Source organism: Caloenas nicobarica, chromosome 1 (genome assembly GCF_036013445.1).
Source record: "Caloenas nicobarica isolate bCalNic1 chromosome 1, bCalNic1.hap1, whole genome shotgun sequence".
Lineage (NCBI taxonomy): Eukaryota > Metazoa > Chordata > Aves > Columbiformes > Columbidae > Caloenas > Caloenas nicobarica.
The window spans coordinates 171,365,511-171,380,951 of record NC_088245.1 but is presented as its reverse complement, the minus strand read 5'-3'; the positions used below and the strand labels follow the sequence as shown (position 1 = coordinate 171,380,951).

Genomic DNA, 15,441 nt, shown 5'->3' with positions numbered 1-15,441 from the left:
TTAACACTCGGCAAACACTAATTCTGCCTCCGTATTTGCTGCTTACAGCAGCATCTCAGTTCCAGGCCTCAAGGTGCACACCACTGCTTTTTTTTTTTTTTAATTCCAACTTGAGATTTTTGCATCTTAACTTTTACATTTTTACCACCACATTCAGCTGAGTGTCTCAGCTAAGAGCTTCCCATTTAGACAGCCAGAAACCAGACAGGGAGACTTTTTTTTTTTTTCCCCAAACAAGGTCCTGAAGCCATCAAGGAATAGGCCAAGAAACACCCACATGCAAAGGTGCAGTAAATAAACCTTGCAACATGCACAGTGGACTTTAGAGAGCTTGGCAAAGAAACAGAGGTGTGGCTGAGAGGCTACAATGCCCATCCTTGTTCTTATTGTCTTGCTATATTCTCCGGGTTCAGTAAGGACTCTCTGCAAGTGCTTTTAATTTTAAAAGCAGAAGCTACTAAAGTATGCCTCATTTTATTCTGAAGAGTGAAAAGAAAAAAAAAAAAAGAATTTTTTAGTACAGCGTTAATTGTATTTACAAGTGCAATCTCATTTCTTTGGCAGATCTCTCAAGTAAGTTTGCCAGTAAAAGGTTAAGGTTACAATACTGAATTTGTTAGAGTCCAATTGCTTGGGAGAAAAAGAACTTGATTTTCCAAGACACTCAAGAATGACACGAAAAATGGAGACATATGCTCTTTCTGGCAGTAAACTCTCTTGCCCCAGCAGCATTCCTCCATTATTGTAAAGATGCAGGCTTTAAGCCCTCTCCTTCCAAGGCCAGGTCCAGAGGAATCCAGATAGCCTGATCAAGCATTTCTAGTCAGCAGGTCTCTATGAAAGAACAGAGGGTCTTCCTCTCAAATCCACCTGCAAGATCAGAGTTTTAAATGCCTACATACGTCCATCTGATCTGATATATGTGGTAAGACTTCTACCAAGTAATTGCAAAGGATATGCAGTAGAAAAAAGCACATTTTTGCATAAGAATTAGTATTACTTGTGTGAAAGCTGCTTCTGTATCAGAATGTTTAAACATCAACAGCTTGGCTATAAGGACAAAAGGGTTGGTTGGTTTGTTTTGGGGGGGCGGGGGATAGAGTAGGATTTGTTTTCTGCTTTTAAGTCTTTTACTTCTTCTCACCTAGCCCCTGACAATTGAAGTAACTCATTTGTTCCTTGAAAAGATTACCCTTTTTTTGGTCCTTCTGTCCTACATGGTCAACTACGAAGCTAGAGAAGAAATGTTCTTTCTTTTACTTGCTAGTAGAGAAAGGGAAGAGTAAACAGAAACTAGTTTTCTCAAATTCTGGACTCTTCCGCTAGTTTATCATTTAAACAAAAAAGTCTTTGCTATAATGTGACAGAAAAATGGAGTGTAGGTATTTTGGAGTTTGTTATAGTCTATGTTTAAAAGCTTCTCTACTTCCAACTGGCCAAGTCTTTATTAGATCTTTATTATGTCTTGTAGCCCATAACGAATAAGTTAAACCTGCACATTTTCAAAGAATTGCAGAATGGTTGGGGTTGGAAGGGACCTCTGGAGATCACCTAGTCCAACCCACCTGCTAAAGCAGGGTCACCCAGAGCAGATCACACAGGAATGTGTCCAGGCGGGTTCTGAATGTCTCAGAGAAGGAGACTCCACAACCTCTCTGGGCAGCCTGTTCCAGTGCTCTGGAGCCCTCAAAGTAAAGAAGTTTCTCCTCACATTCAGATGGAACCTCCTGTGCTTCAGTCTGTGCCCGTTGCCCCTCATCCTGTCAATGGGCACCACTGAAAAGAGTCTGGTCTCATCCTCTTGACATTAATCCTTGAGATATTTATAAGCATTGATAAGATCTCATCTCAGCCTTCTCTTCTCCAGGCTGAAGAGTTTTACCCCTCCCTTCCTCCAGAGAGGAGCATGGGAAACTCTGTCTTCCCACAACCTGAACGAAATAACAAAGTCCACCTTTCCCAAGAAGAAGACAACAGAAGCTAAAGCTTTCCCTCTGTTTCACCCGTGTCATTCATACATTCGACTGCACACTGGTATTTCCTAAACCAGCCACGTTATTTCTAGCCAACCTACAAAAGTTTACACAAGGTGAACCAGCAATGTCCACTCAGTATCTCTGTCAGTCTTTCCAAAATTGCTCATAATACCATCATTTCCTAAGCACTCAAGGAAATGGTTTGGACTATGCCATTCCCTCAAATTTCAGCAACAGGAAAAAGTAACTGTCAAATGATTTTTTTTTTTTTTTTTTTAAATACAGGACTGAGTCTTTATGCACCAAGCAATTGAAAACACTGCAACCGTGCAAATTGAAGGTGAACTTGGAGAGATAAGATATACAAATTCTTTACAGTGAATTCTGCCTAGCAACACTTGAAAGCACTGGCAAGCACTATCAAACATTTGGTTAAAATTGCATTAAAAAAATTAAAAGCTCAAATTTTATGTAGTCAGACTCAATTTATATCCAAGTTCATTTTTAGGCATGAAGTTCTGTTTCTTCATACTTCGAAAAATGAGATTTTGGATACTTCCTTCCCTAGTAAAGTCGATTTATATTACATAGCACATAAGTAGCATGAAGAGCGCAATCTGATCTGTGGTGGCCGACGAATGACTGACAGAATATCAACCCATTTATATATGTTACCACTTAATGGGATGGTCTCATAAATACAGAGCAGAATGTCAAGAAAGCCTTCTCATCTCATCTCCCAAAAAGCCAGGACAAAGCCTTTTTCCAATGCTTTTGCAAAACCAAAATAAATTCTCCACAGCTCTTGTTTAATAACAGGCTCTCAAGGAACTTAAAAAAAGCTGTTAGGAAGGAAGTTATTTGCCTAACTATGGTTCTTCAGTCCAACTCAATAGGGCTGGGAAGAGACTGAGTTCTGAAAAGCTTGTTTTGAGGATTCAGAAACCAGGCAACACAAATAGGCTGCATCTGCACGTCTTAACTTTTGCTGGAAGCACAGCGAACTTCACCATTTACAGCAGTGTTCCAGCTGCTTACATTCTGGCAAAGAAGGGCTTGTATTGACAACCAGGACTTGACACATTTATTTTTCATACACCCTTAGGTTCCTATTTTCACACACCTTAGGTTCCAGGGCAGGAAGCAAGGCCGCTTTCTGTTTACAAAGCATTATCATTTATCATTTCACAGAATGAAACTATTAAAATAAACGTGCAGTGTAAGAGAACACAACGATGCTATTTTTTTTTTCCTTTTTTTTGCATAAAACTGGTGTTCGGAAACAGCACTCAGACTAGAATTCCACATTGCCCGACTCAGTTCTGGTCTTCGACAAGCCCTGTCACTCACAGAGGTGTCTGTCTCCGTTACTGCTGACAGGTTGCAGCTGAAGTCTTTTCCTGGGAGACAACCAGGAATATACAAAATGCTGCTCACACACAAGCAGTTGTGTCCTATCCCCAGTGTCATGAGGGACGGAAGGATAATGCTGAGGAATGACATCCTCAAGCACAGAGAGAGAGAACAGACATTCAGTGGCCTTCTTTTGCTGGAAATCACCTGATGTGCAGCACTTCAACTTCATTCCTCACTTCAGATATTTGAACCTCTTGGGGAAACTAGAGCTCCCCAGTTCCTAGACAGCAAAAGGAGAGATGTTCAGAAGGAAACACCTACTTATTTAGAAAACAAAGACCTTACTGGGATCTCCACAGCTAATTTGGAGGTGCCCCATCTGCCCAAGGGATCATTGCATGTTGGCAGGCTTCTCACAGTGGACGAGTCACAAGGCCAGGCCATGAGACTGGAAGAAATAATCACAGGTCCCATGTGAAACATTAGGTATATTGTAAGCCTCATTTCCTGACTAAAAAAAAGTTTTCTGAAATTGCATCATCAGTTCCTTCTTGTCTTCCCTATACTCATAAGCATCTAGGACCCATGTCTTCCCCAAATTCTGATCACTACCTCACCACCCAAAGAGTGACCTTTCCCGGGGAAGGGTGAGGGGGTAGAAGACAAAGTGAGCGAGTGGCTGCATAAAGAGATGCCCACACAGACGAGAACTGTCGAGCATGTACCAAAGGCATCTGTTCTGCTCAGCTGGCCAACACACACACAAGTGTGTGCACAGCAAACATCAGCCGCAGCTGGCATAACACACTGTTCCTTGCCCAGCAACTAGCTGAGAACACAGGGTAAGCTGGAAAATTAAAAGACTGTTAAAAAAAAAAAACACACACACACCACACAACACAAAACCAAAAAACACCACAAAAACCAAACTCCAAACTTGATAAATTGCTTTCTATGAAAAAAATTCTTATTGTGCTTTTGTGTATTTTCCCTTCCCTCTTATTTCTGCTTCATCTCACCAGATGATTTCACGTTCATTTTCCAGGAAATGCTGAAGGCTCAGCAGAATCTCCCGAGCTATGCAGCAGATTAGAATACAACTTTCTTATCTCTTTAAAACAGAAGGAAGTGGATCAAAACGAGAAAGTCTGTAACTCAAGAAATGGCAGGAGTGCTTGTTCTGTAGCAATCTGGACTCTTCCTATTACTGAATGAGAAGCCGTATTACAGTTTTACACGGACACTAACACAGCGTTAGTCACTTCAGGAACAGTGAAGATCAATACTTCTGTCCTGCTCCCTCTCAGGCACACACACATTGCAGTATTTCATTGGTTACGGTTACAGCTCTCTAGAGCATGAACCCAAATAATTCAAACAGCTGATAAAAATCACACAGACTACATTATTCATTATCACCAATGCTATACCAATTTAGTGTGTTTAATCCTGACCTGTTCATATTTACACTTTGCAGGATGTAATTCAACACCATCTGCCATTTAAGAACATTGAAATCATTGGATAATATTTGCCTAGCTTAGATACTGCCCCTGAAGACAAATCGGAGGCTTCACAGCTGAACTCTGCAACATCAAGATGGAGCCGCATCCCCAGCAGGACAGCAGTGAGCCTAACGCATCTCCTTTAGCATGTCCACAGCTTCCAGACATAAGGACTTGACATTTTCCACATATATAAGAACTATCCCTCACATCCTTCCACAGAGTATTTTCAAGGGTGTTATACTACCAAGCTGGAATAGCTATTGTTTGTCTTCAAGGACCGGAATGATTAAGTGGTTGAATTCAAGGAGTGTTACACAACCCTCATGCACAGAAATAATTCTTAAACCTTGGCAGTGACAGCAAGGATTTTGCTATCCTGTAAGACAACGCCACTTAAGCTAGAAGCAAGGTAAAGACTAAAAAAATTAGTAAAGCTGACTTCTGGCATACTTATTTTCAACAGAAAGATGGGCTCCAAAATAGCACATAAGACGCTGCTGTAGAAGTACTGGTGTCTGGCTGGTCAGGGACCTCCAAATCCTAGACAGCTATGTAATACTTAAAAACTAAGTCTGGGTCTCATGCTGATTATTTTTCACAAAATGAGCTGGAGCAAGTAATGCACACAATATTTCTGGGCCTGTCAATCAAAACACAACTTTTTCATGCTTTAGACAAGGCTATTTATTATGAGTAAACAGACAAGATTAATAATTTAGTGGATGGTGAATAAAAGATGAAGAAGAATTTTATTACTACAAATGACTGAGATACAGTAACCATCTGATGTGGGAGACTGAACTTGTAACTTGTAGCTGAATCCCATCCTGTCCTGTCCGATCCCCAAAAAGCTTTTTGTTTTTCCCCCCCAAAACGAGTCTGCCTTTGAAGAACTGGAATTCCTACTGCAGACAGCAAAAACACAGATCACTGAGAGCTTTCCATCTCGCTGACACATCTGGTCAGGCACTGGCACTCCAGACTCCATAGACCGAATTTACTAGACCATTACCGACTACAGCAGCAACTTGAACACCTCTGTTAAGCACAGGTTTAGGTGCCTATGGGGGAATAAACTCAAGACCATGAAACAGCAACAGAGTGAGAATCCACTAGCACAGAGCTCAATTTTTTTATCATGCGTCTGTATATCAAGCCCAAGTTTACTATCTAAGTATCCCAAACTAGGCAAGAGTCTCTTTGAAGACAAGTGAGCATAGCTTATCTTCCTCTGTTGCCTTCCGCTTTCCAATTTATTTAAATATCTAACAATAAGATTCAAAAATCCCATCTGTCTTCCACCGCAGTCATTGGAAGGACTCATTTTTAATGAGTGCAACATAGAACCAAGTTTACTGAACCCAGTCTGTTATTTCAAAGGACAGTGAAGAGAATAAAGCTTTGACTTCATCTCTCTTATTTACTTACCATTCTCCTCCTATTCATTTCCTATTACTTTTCTGTCGCTGCCTTGTGCGAGTCAAATTAACTCCTACTTTTAAGAAACTTATTCCTCCTAAAGCAAATCCTTCATCAACTCCTCAGTTATACCATTTAAAAAAAAAATGGGTTAAGGCAACAGGGGGCAATTCCAACTACTGAATTATGAGAACTTATGTACTTCAATTTTGGTTTGAATTTAACCTCCTTCTTCAGGGAAGACAATAGTTTGCAATAAAAAAAAAAAAAAGCAGCTTGACATCTCCTATCTTCCCCTTATATTACACTGTTAGCCCAAAGGTTCTTTAACCCTCCATCATGGCTAAATGAGCAACTGCCACCTAAGCTGCTTATTGACCAAAGGATAAACACCAGGATATTTCCTACGGCATTCAGCATTACCCGACAGCTGCATTTCAAAGGCTTCCCCTTCAATCTCTGGTAATAAGTGCACTCTAATATAAAGAAGGTGACATATCTACTAATATACCACAGTATTTTTTTTTGCCCTATCACCTCCACTACACCCTCACGTGGCCACCGAGAGCTGGTTTCCTTGTTAATGTGTAAGCCTGAAGAGACGCATTGATTTCACAGGGGGCAGCCTCCCTGCTACCAGCTCTGAATCCTTGGAAAGAGCTTATGGTCAGCAGGATAAATCCTACAGAGGCTTGAGCTGAATCATGTCTAGCAAGCTCTACAGTCCCACCACAAAGCTCCAGCGAGTAGCTACAGGATCAGCTCATGTGCATTTACTGAACAATTTATCACACTTTGACAGCTCTGGGAGCTGCAGAAAGCCCTGCCAGCCCTTCCCTTATAGCAGGGAGTCTCTGGCTTCAAAAAAAACCCCATATTGCTCAAGTTTTAGATATTAATCAATGTTTTCTTGATGACCCTTGCTCACAGAAAGCAACTGAACGTATTTTAAAATTAGCTTGAGATACAGGCTTCCTTTTGTGCAGAAGGTGCTATGTCCAAATGGTTAACTTTGGGCAACAATACTGGTTAAGAAAAAATAAATTTAAGGAGTCTGACAAAGGTCCTTCTTGGCAGATCCTAACTAGCAGACCGGCTTCACCAAAACTGTGCCTTGCATTGAGTTTTCTGTGAAAGAATATGAACCTTCAGAAAACAGTACAGTCTACTATAAAAGTAATTAGCTTGCAAGCTGGAGGGGAGAAAAAAAAAAAATCTGTCTACACGCTTGTCAGTTGTACAAGTAAATCCACATTTACCCTTCTTCTACCATCCTGTGAATCTGTAGAGTCAACTTTTCAAATCAATTAATAGTGATGGAGCTATGCATACAAATAAGTAATTTTTGCATCCAAAAGTTAATTTTTTCAATTTCATACCCCTGCTTGAAGAAGACCTACAAAAAAATCTTTATTATTTCAGCACTTCTGGGTTTTTCTTTTTCTTTTTTTTTTTCTTATTTTAGAAAAGCAAAGGGTATCAGGTCTGAAAAGAGACTCAAATACTGAGACTCAAGAGTTCTGTGGAAGATAAACCCTTGCCAACTGCTTGTAACCTCTCAACTGATTGCATCTGAACTACTTGAATAGCAAAATTGGTTTTTTTATCTAAGCTGGGAGGAGAAAAGAAAAACAAATTTGTATCTAGGTTCAAATTGCACAAAGGACTTGGTTTTTGGAGTTGTAGGAGAGAAGACCTTTGGCGATTTGAATTCTGACAACAGAAAAATTAAGCATGTGGGGGAGAAATAATTCAAATAAGGTCAGAGAGGGTCACCTGCAAATGATGATAATGAAGTAACCTGTGGGAAAGAATCTGATTGCTGGCTGAACACCTTCCAGGTCCATCACCTGGGAAACAAGGTATTGCTGAAGTCTCATGAAACCAAGCTACGCTATATCAGTTCTTTGCCCATAACTGCCATTATCAAAGTATTTAATGAAGTGTAACACCACCTGTACTCACTTCAACTGTTCCCCCCCCACCTTCGCTTTTTTCTTTCCTGCCCCCATCAATGAACTGAAAGATATTACCCAAGAAATTCCTATAGCTATGGAGACAGCTCAGCTGCAAAGGAGAAACAGTTGGATAACAGTGAAGAACTAATTTTAGCTTTTAATATGAAGACTGCTGTTGGAGTTATATCTTATACAGATATAGACCTCTCACATGACAGCCTTTCATTAAATATTATGGCAGGAGTCAAAAGACACTTTTAGGAAGCCTGGAAAAATTAGTAAGATATTTTGTTCCCAGCAACAGAAGGCAGGACAGCAGCAGCCAGCATTTTCCCAGTTCTTTGGGGAAAGCTGCACAAGCATTAGTAAAATCTGTTCTTTACTGAGAGCCCATTCTGACACTACGTGGGCAGATGTTGCTCTTTACAACTCCTACTTAAAAGTATCAATAAACCAGACTAAGAATATACCCAGTCAGCTATACCTCCTACAAAAGAATATCCCTGTATATTTTTGTCACAAGTGCCAACTATCATGCCATTAAATATTCCAAAAGATGCCATGATTTTTTCCCAAACTATAGCTCTGCTAGAAGAACAGTACTGCTGCTTCTGATATGTAGGCAGACACTACCTGGCAGCACATAATTCCCATCCTAGACTTTGTTCTTGAAAATAGTAATAAGTCAGGGAAACAACTATCTTGAAATATCATAAAATATTATTGCTACCTCAGTGACTGAGTCTGGCAGTCTCCCCAAAAGCATCAACATAAACAGAAGTGGTCTTGTGCACGAGGTAGACGTGCTGATAAAGGTATTCGAAGCAGTTGTTCCCATTACAAAATGCAAACTAACTGAATGCACCGAGTAAAAAAAAGTGTTTTCAGATGGACCAGGCAAGTTTGTTCTTCTGAATGGAGCATTTATTCCACAGGCATAAGGCTCAGGCTAACAACTTACCTAAATCCTAGTATTTGGAACAATAAAGTCAGAGCAATACATCACCATTGAGTGGATACTTTTAAAATCCTCTGAAATGACCCACACATGCATCTAATCTAACTATCTGAAAGGAAGCATACAAACACTCTAGAGGAAAGGACATAATTTCTGGAAGAAATGACCAACCTGAAATAAATGCTTGAGACACTCAAAGAGATCACATTAGAAAGGTTCTGCATCTATTGGGTGAGGAGTCTTGCTATGTATCAATTCCTAATAAAGAAATCTAATCCTGACTTCTACCCCTTTGGATCAAACTATGTTACCAAAGAGACTCAGTATCTTAATGGAAGGGCAACTTAAAAATTTTAAGTGTCTCAGTGACCACTCAGAAGTCAGAGCGTGCATCTTTACTGCACAGTTATCAGGGAACTGCCATCTTTGCAGCTGATAAACAACTGTATCGATCCACCCAAGCAAAGCTCCACAATGTGCTTAAAAAACACTGTGTGGCATCTCCCAAGGCTGGCTGCGCTGATGCCCTTCATCCGAGCTGAGGGTGGGAGAGAGGTGCTGTATTACTACTCCGAGTAAAGCACAGCCACGGCAAAGCTACTATTTACCTGCCAGCACTTGAGCTGCGTTCCCTGCGCCTGCTGCAAAGCAGACAGGTCCGAACAAGAGCTGGAACGCATCTCATGCTCTGACCTGCACCTCTGACAGTCTCAGGGCTGCTCTGAAGGTTTTCCGCACCAGTGCTGCAGTCTAAGGGATCAGAGCTTGGGTTTAGCGGGATTGTACTCAAAAGCAGCATTGAACCAATTCACTACTAGGTCTGAGGATCCCAGGCACCCATCTACCTGCGGCCAGCAACAGGGCTGCTGCCACCCAGGAGGTCTCCTCCATGGAAAACAGAGTATTCCCCGAGAGATAAATAAGGGAAGTGCACTTTCATACCTTCCTAAAGATAGAAAACTCTCATCAAGACAACAATAACGTACCTAAGCCTAAAAAGCTTCAATTTACCTTCTCAAATGTGAAGAGTTAGGTTGCTCTAACTAGGAGCAGGGGAGACATAATTCTGGTCTCTGCTCAGAAATATCTTCGTTTCTCTTCTTCATCCTTTGAAGTCCAAAGGATCTTCATCTGAAGTTTAATTAAAACTATTTGTCTTAGGAAGCAGTGGTGCTGTTTCGAAGCTTGGTTTTTGGTTAATACGATTGGGAGAGGGGTACAGGAGGGAAGAAAATATTCTGTGCTTTAGTCATTCTTACTAGGAAGAAACGCAAGGGAAACAGCCTGTAGCTTCTTTTCCCCTAAAATATACATGCTCCAAAGCAGCAAGCAGCACCACTGAACACTAGAAAAGCCTGACCTGACTACGCAGTACAAATGCATCACCTAGGTTTATATACTGCCTGTCATTCAACAGGGAACTTCAAATTCATACTTTGACAATTTACCAGTCATATGTTTCCCACAGGTTTCTCTTTTTGGGGCAAGGAGGAGAAAAAACACATCCTTTAAGGATTACATTTTGCACGTGCGGTGTAATACAATACCACACAGAGTGAAAAGAATGATGCGCACCAGCCTGAAACCAACAAAAATCCCCTTCCAGGTCCAGAGCGCTGCCAACATTTTGGGGTTTTGTTACACAACTGCATGAGCTGGTTCAGCTCCCACTGTGCGCAGATTTTCTCTGCTAGTAATTGTTAAAGACCGTTTTTCCCCGCTGTGTTATGAAACAATGGGAAGGATAAATGTACCCAAGAGCAGTATGTGAGTTGAAAATTATTGTTATCAAGTGCTGGTGTTTGGCATGAGATGAACTAAGTTCTGTTACGTTACAGACAGCTCCCCTCTGCCAAAACTCTAACCTCATTTTTCCAGAGGGAAAAAAAAAAACCAACAAAACACAAACCAACAACACTCAACATAAGTAAAAACATTTTTAGGAAGGTTATCCACATTAAAAAATATAGAGCTGGCCCCATTATTCGTTAGGTATTGGCAGTAAAATGAATAAAACTAAACCCGGACACATTGGATTTGATGTTTAGAAAAATTCAGTAGCATGAAGACCTTAGCTTTACACATAACTTGTCTGTTGTAGCACAGGGCAGTAACACCGACAGCCACTACCATGCTTCGGTCCACTTTCTTTTTAATCAAGGTTGTTTGTTTATTCAGCTGTTCTGAACTGGGTGAAAGTACGGTTTTGCTTAGGTACACTTCGGTCACCATCAGCTCTCCCCTAGGAATCATTGTTCACGACCACAAAATTTGCTTATCTTAATATTTCAGTATATTCTCCTATTTGTACCGAACATCCTTTTTTATCAAAAGGTACACATACCACTGGGTTCTTTGAAGCACTTCAAAGCTTCCCTTCTTGAAAGCAGCTCCACAAGCACATACCCAGCCTCAGCTCACCCCTGCGAGCTGCGGCTTCAGACGCCTCTTTCAAGACGCGGGAAGCGTCGTGTGAGCCCGGAGCCTCGCACATCCAGCTCCAGACACGGGTGGATGGGGTGGACGGCACACACACCTTACAGGAGCCATGGCACGAGGACGTTGCAGCAGGAGAGGACGGGGGATCGGAGCCCTGCTTTAGGAGGATGCTCAGGAGCAAGGCGGGAGAAGGCTGGAAAGAACTAAGATTTTTCTAGATAAGTGGCGTATAGCTATGTAACTGTTTATTGCATTAATGATAAATGCAGGCACTTGAGGACTGAAATACTAAATACATGCAGCTTCTCAAAAGTGGATAGACCATGAAGTGCACAAGCACAGAATGTGTTTCAAATAAGGTTTTATCATTTTTTTGTAAGAGAAACAGCATAATTGGGGGCTAAAATCTTTCAGTTTTTACCCTTCGGTAAAATACATTACAGTAGCCAGCTGAGATCTGAAGGATTTATTTGTACATGACTACACGTGATTTCAGTGCTTTGTAATGCTACAGTTTAAAAGAGGGGAACGTGTGGAAGTTTGGCATCCATTTCATAGGCACATTGCTTAAGGCACTCTGAACACTGCAAAGGAATAGACATAATTTTTTTTAAAAAGCCCTCTCCTGCCTTACTGGAAATACAATCATCACAAGTCAACAGAAAAACAAAATTAACTGATACAGGATAAAAAAGGAGGGAATAAGACTTGGCTCTTGGTCAAGTTTTACAGCTTCAAGACTGTAAAAATAACATAGAAGAAAGCAAAGATCATCCTTTAAACACACTGATGCTGATTTTTTTCCCCCCAGACTATTTCAAGTCTTCCTGCAATAACAATCCTTCCATCCCCCTTATCTCCTCTAGCATTGTTCTAGTGCATGTAGGGCAGGACCTTATCAGGAGTTTCACTGCCGGATCTCTTAAACCCTGCGCTTGTGAATTAAATACTTCTGTTTACATTTCTTCAAACGGAAATTGCTGGAAGAATGAAAGGAGTTCATCAATGTGGTCAATGAAACAGATACAGCTTAGGTTTAAAGCCCACACTCCTTAGGAAGCTGGTGGCTGCAGTTGTGGTGTACCAGATTATGGACAGCAGAAACAAGTTTGTGCTTGTGCAAACATTATGCGCGCTCTTAACCACCTAAGTGGCACAAATCATCTTTGCTGTTTGGTGCAATCAAGTGGAGAAGCAGTAGCAAGGCAAGATGTGCAATTTGTAACTATAACAAAGCAAAGACAACAAAGGTAAATTTAAATGTTGTAAGAAATAATGCATGTTTTATCTGATTTTTCCCCCATTCCCATTGTTACTCCATTTTCTCAATCCATGCCTGTAGCTCACAATCAAGTGTAGTTTACATTAATATTTGTATAACAGATTCTTAAGCCACAGTTTGGGTTCAATACTCGACAATGTTACTCCCGCAGCATATTGAGCTTCAGAGCTACATGCTTTGATAAGCCAGAAGAGTCATAGTATTAAGACAAGACAGCAGAAAATCCCTTAAAACCATTGTAAGTACCAATTAGGTGCTACAATCCCTACAGAACAATTTAGTTCTAAAGATCTCAGATCAGTATTTTGCATTTACTGTAATTTCACGATCAGTGATGTACACACTCCTTCTTGTGGGCTATGAGAAACATGCATGAGAGAACCCAGGAGACAAGTACCTGACAGGACCACAGCACATGCCTATTGCTACCGTTGGACAATGACCTTTTTTTCAAGTCAGAGACTAATAGTTGAAAAGAAAAAACACTTCACTACATACTCAGCAACCATACAGAACAGGAGAACATCAGCACTGTCAGCAACCAAATCCCATAATCATTCCCAAAGAAAGGTTGAGATTCTATAGTTTGAGACCTTTTTAGTCTGGCATAGAAGTGATTTCGTTAGCAATATTAAACTGCAATGTGAAATTTGAAAGATCCTGGCAGAAAAGGTTACCATGTTTTTTTCCATCGTGACGCTTTTAATCAGCAGGCAATTTGACAACTCTATTCTGGAAACAATTCCTGATACTATTAGGGAAATAGTTCCGGCTCTGAAATTCAGAGTCTAGGTTTTTCTCATTAATCACATACAAAGGCAGTGAAATCCAAGCATCATATAAGCGTTCAATCATGAATTAAGAGAGGCATTGGCAAACTCCTTATTTGAAACAAAGGATAATCCAGGTAATTTACAGCACATAACTTTTGTCATACTCCTTTGTAATACTGGAAATAACTTGTAACTTTATAAACGGATACATTAATTCCCTTTAAGTAAAACGAATTGGCTATTCCTGAAGATGCGTTCTGCTAACATACGCAATGATTCAGAAATGTTGTATTTTTGTGCTGATAAAACGAGCAACTTTTTAATGTCCTGCTTCATGCGTAGACAAAAAGGAAATGAGCCATAAAAATGGATGCTGAAACTCTCTCATTCATCAGACTGAGGAAGATGGGCCATCATTACCCATTTGTTCTCTACAGAAACTCCTCTTCATTGAGAAAGAAACTGCCTCTTCATCAGTAAGGCTATTTTATTTACATAGGTAAGTAGACACGATTGCTGTTAGATGTGACCAGTTTCCCAACAGCTAAATTCACCTGAAGCTGTCCCCACACACCCAGAAACTTTGCTGTCAGGGGCTCAGTCATTTACGTCCCATAGTACCAGCCTGAGGAGCTACAAGCACCTTCAAGTTCCTCAAGAGAAATGCAGCAGCCAGTCAAAAAGGTCTCCTCACACCTACTTTCCTTTAAAAAACATATCCTCAGTGGTTTACTTCTTCATATCAAGTCATTTTGCAGCTTTCTCTTGTTCACTGTGGATAAGTAGCTGGCCAAGTATTTTCACTGGTGCCCTTAAGGCCATCAAAACAAAATCCCCCAAAAGTGCTGATTGATGCCTTACAGCCTACTGCTTGCCTTCAACTCCAGTGCAAAGTCTCATCCCTGCTTCACCCACACTGTGCCTCCAAATTCGCTCCCAGGCCCCCTGTTGGCTCTCATCTTACCCAGTTGGTTTGCTCAAACATGAAGCATTAAACCAAGGATTAACTGCTGCAGGGCAGCCTTACAAGGGAAAACCAGTGAGACTGCATCAAATTTAACCTTTTCTCCCCTTGGACCTTCAATATTAACTCATGTGCTGCTCTCCACACACAATCACCCCTGCCCTCCGTTCCACCAACACCCAGGACGTATGATCACTTCAACACCATGACATCGTGTCACCCCTGTGGCTGCCGACTCCGACCTCATGTTTGAAGCAGTCTGAACCACACAAAGCACCTACCTATCCTCAGATAGCCTCAGAGGCCTTGTGACCGCTCCACGAGAGACCCGGATAACCCCAAGCAGACGCTGGGCAGCGTGGACGCAGCCTGTACCCCCTGGAGGGAGCTATCTGGGCAAGCCTGAACACACGAGTCCCATCTGTTCACTGGTAGAGTCAAGAACCGCTTCCCAGAGCAGATGCCTTCAGCAGGATGTATGTTAATTCAAACGGGGAGCTCTTCAAGGGCAATATTGTGCCTTTATTTAAGCGTGCACAGCTCCCACGGCAGCGCAGCGCTGACTCCTCGGCTGTGCGAGAGAGACCGCAACTGCTAATGCGATCGGCTTCACAGTAATCAGATGAGATCTGCCACTCGAAACTGTTCTTTACACAAAACACTACAACATCCAGCCAGGCACGTGCTGTTCACGATGTCATTATCCTTCAGGAATGTTAGAACTAGTCGTGCCTTCATATGCCTCACGATATCAATATGTTTAACGCTTTCTGTTTCGGCAGTCTGGTTCTCTGAGAAGGACAGGCTT

General features: G+C 41.3%; 1 protein-coding gene across 1 annotated transcript in view; it reads right to left on the bottom strand.

The window, feature by feature from the left end:
- Positions 1 to 15,441, bottom strand: part of TBC1D4 (TBC1 domain family member 4) — a 111,182-nt gene that overhangs the window by 64,705 nt on the left and 31,036 nt on the right. The window lies entirely within an intron of this gene.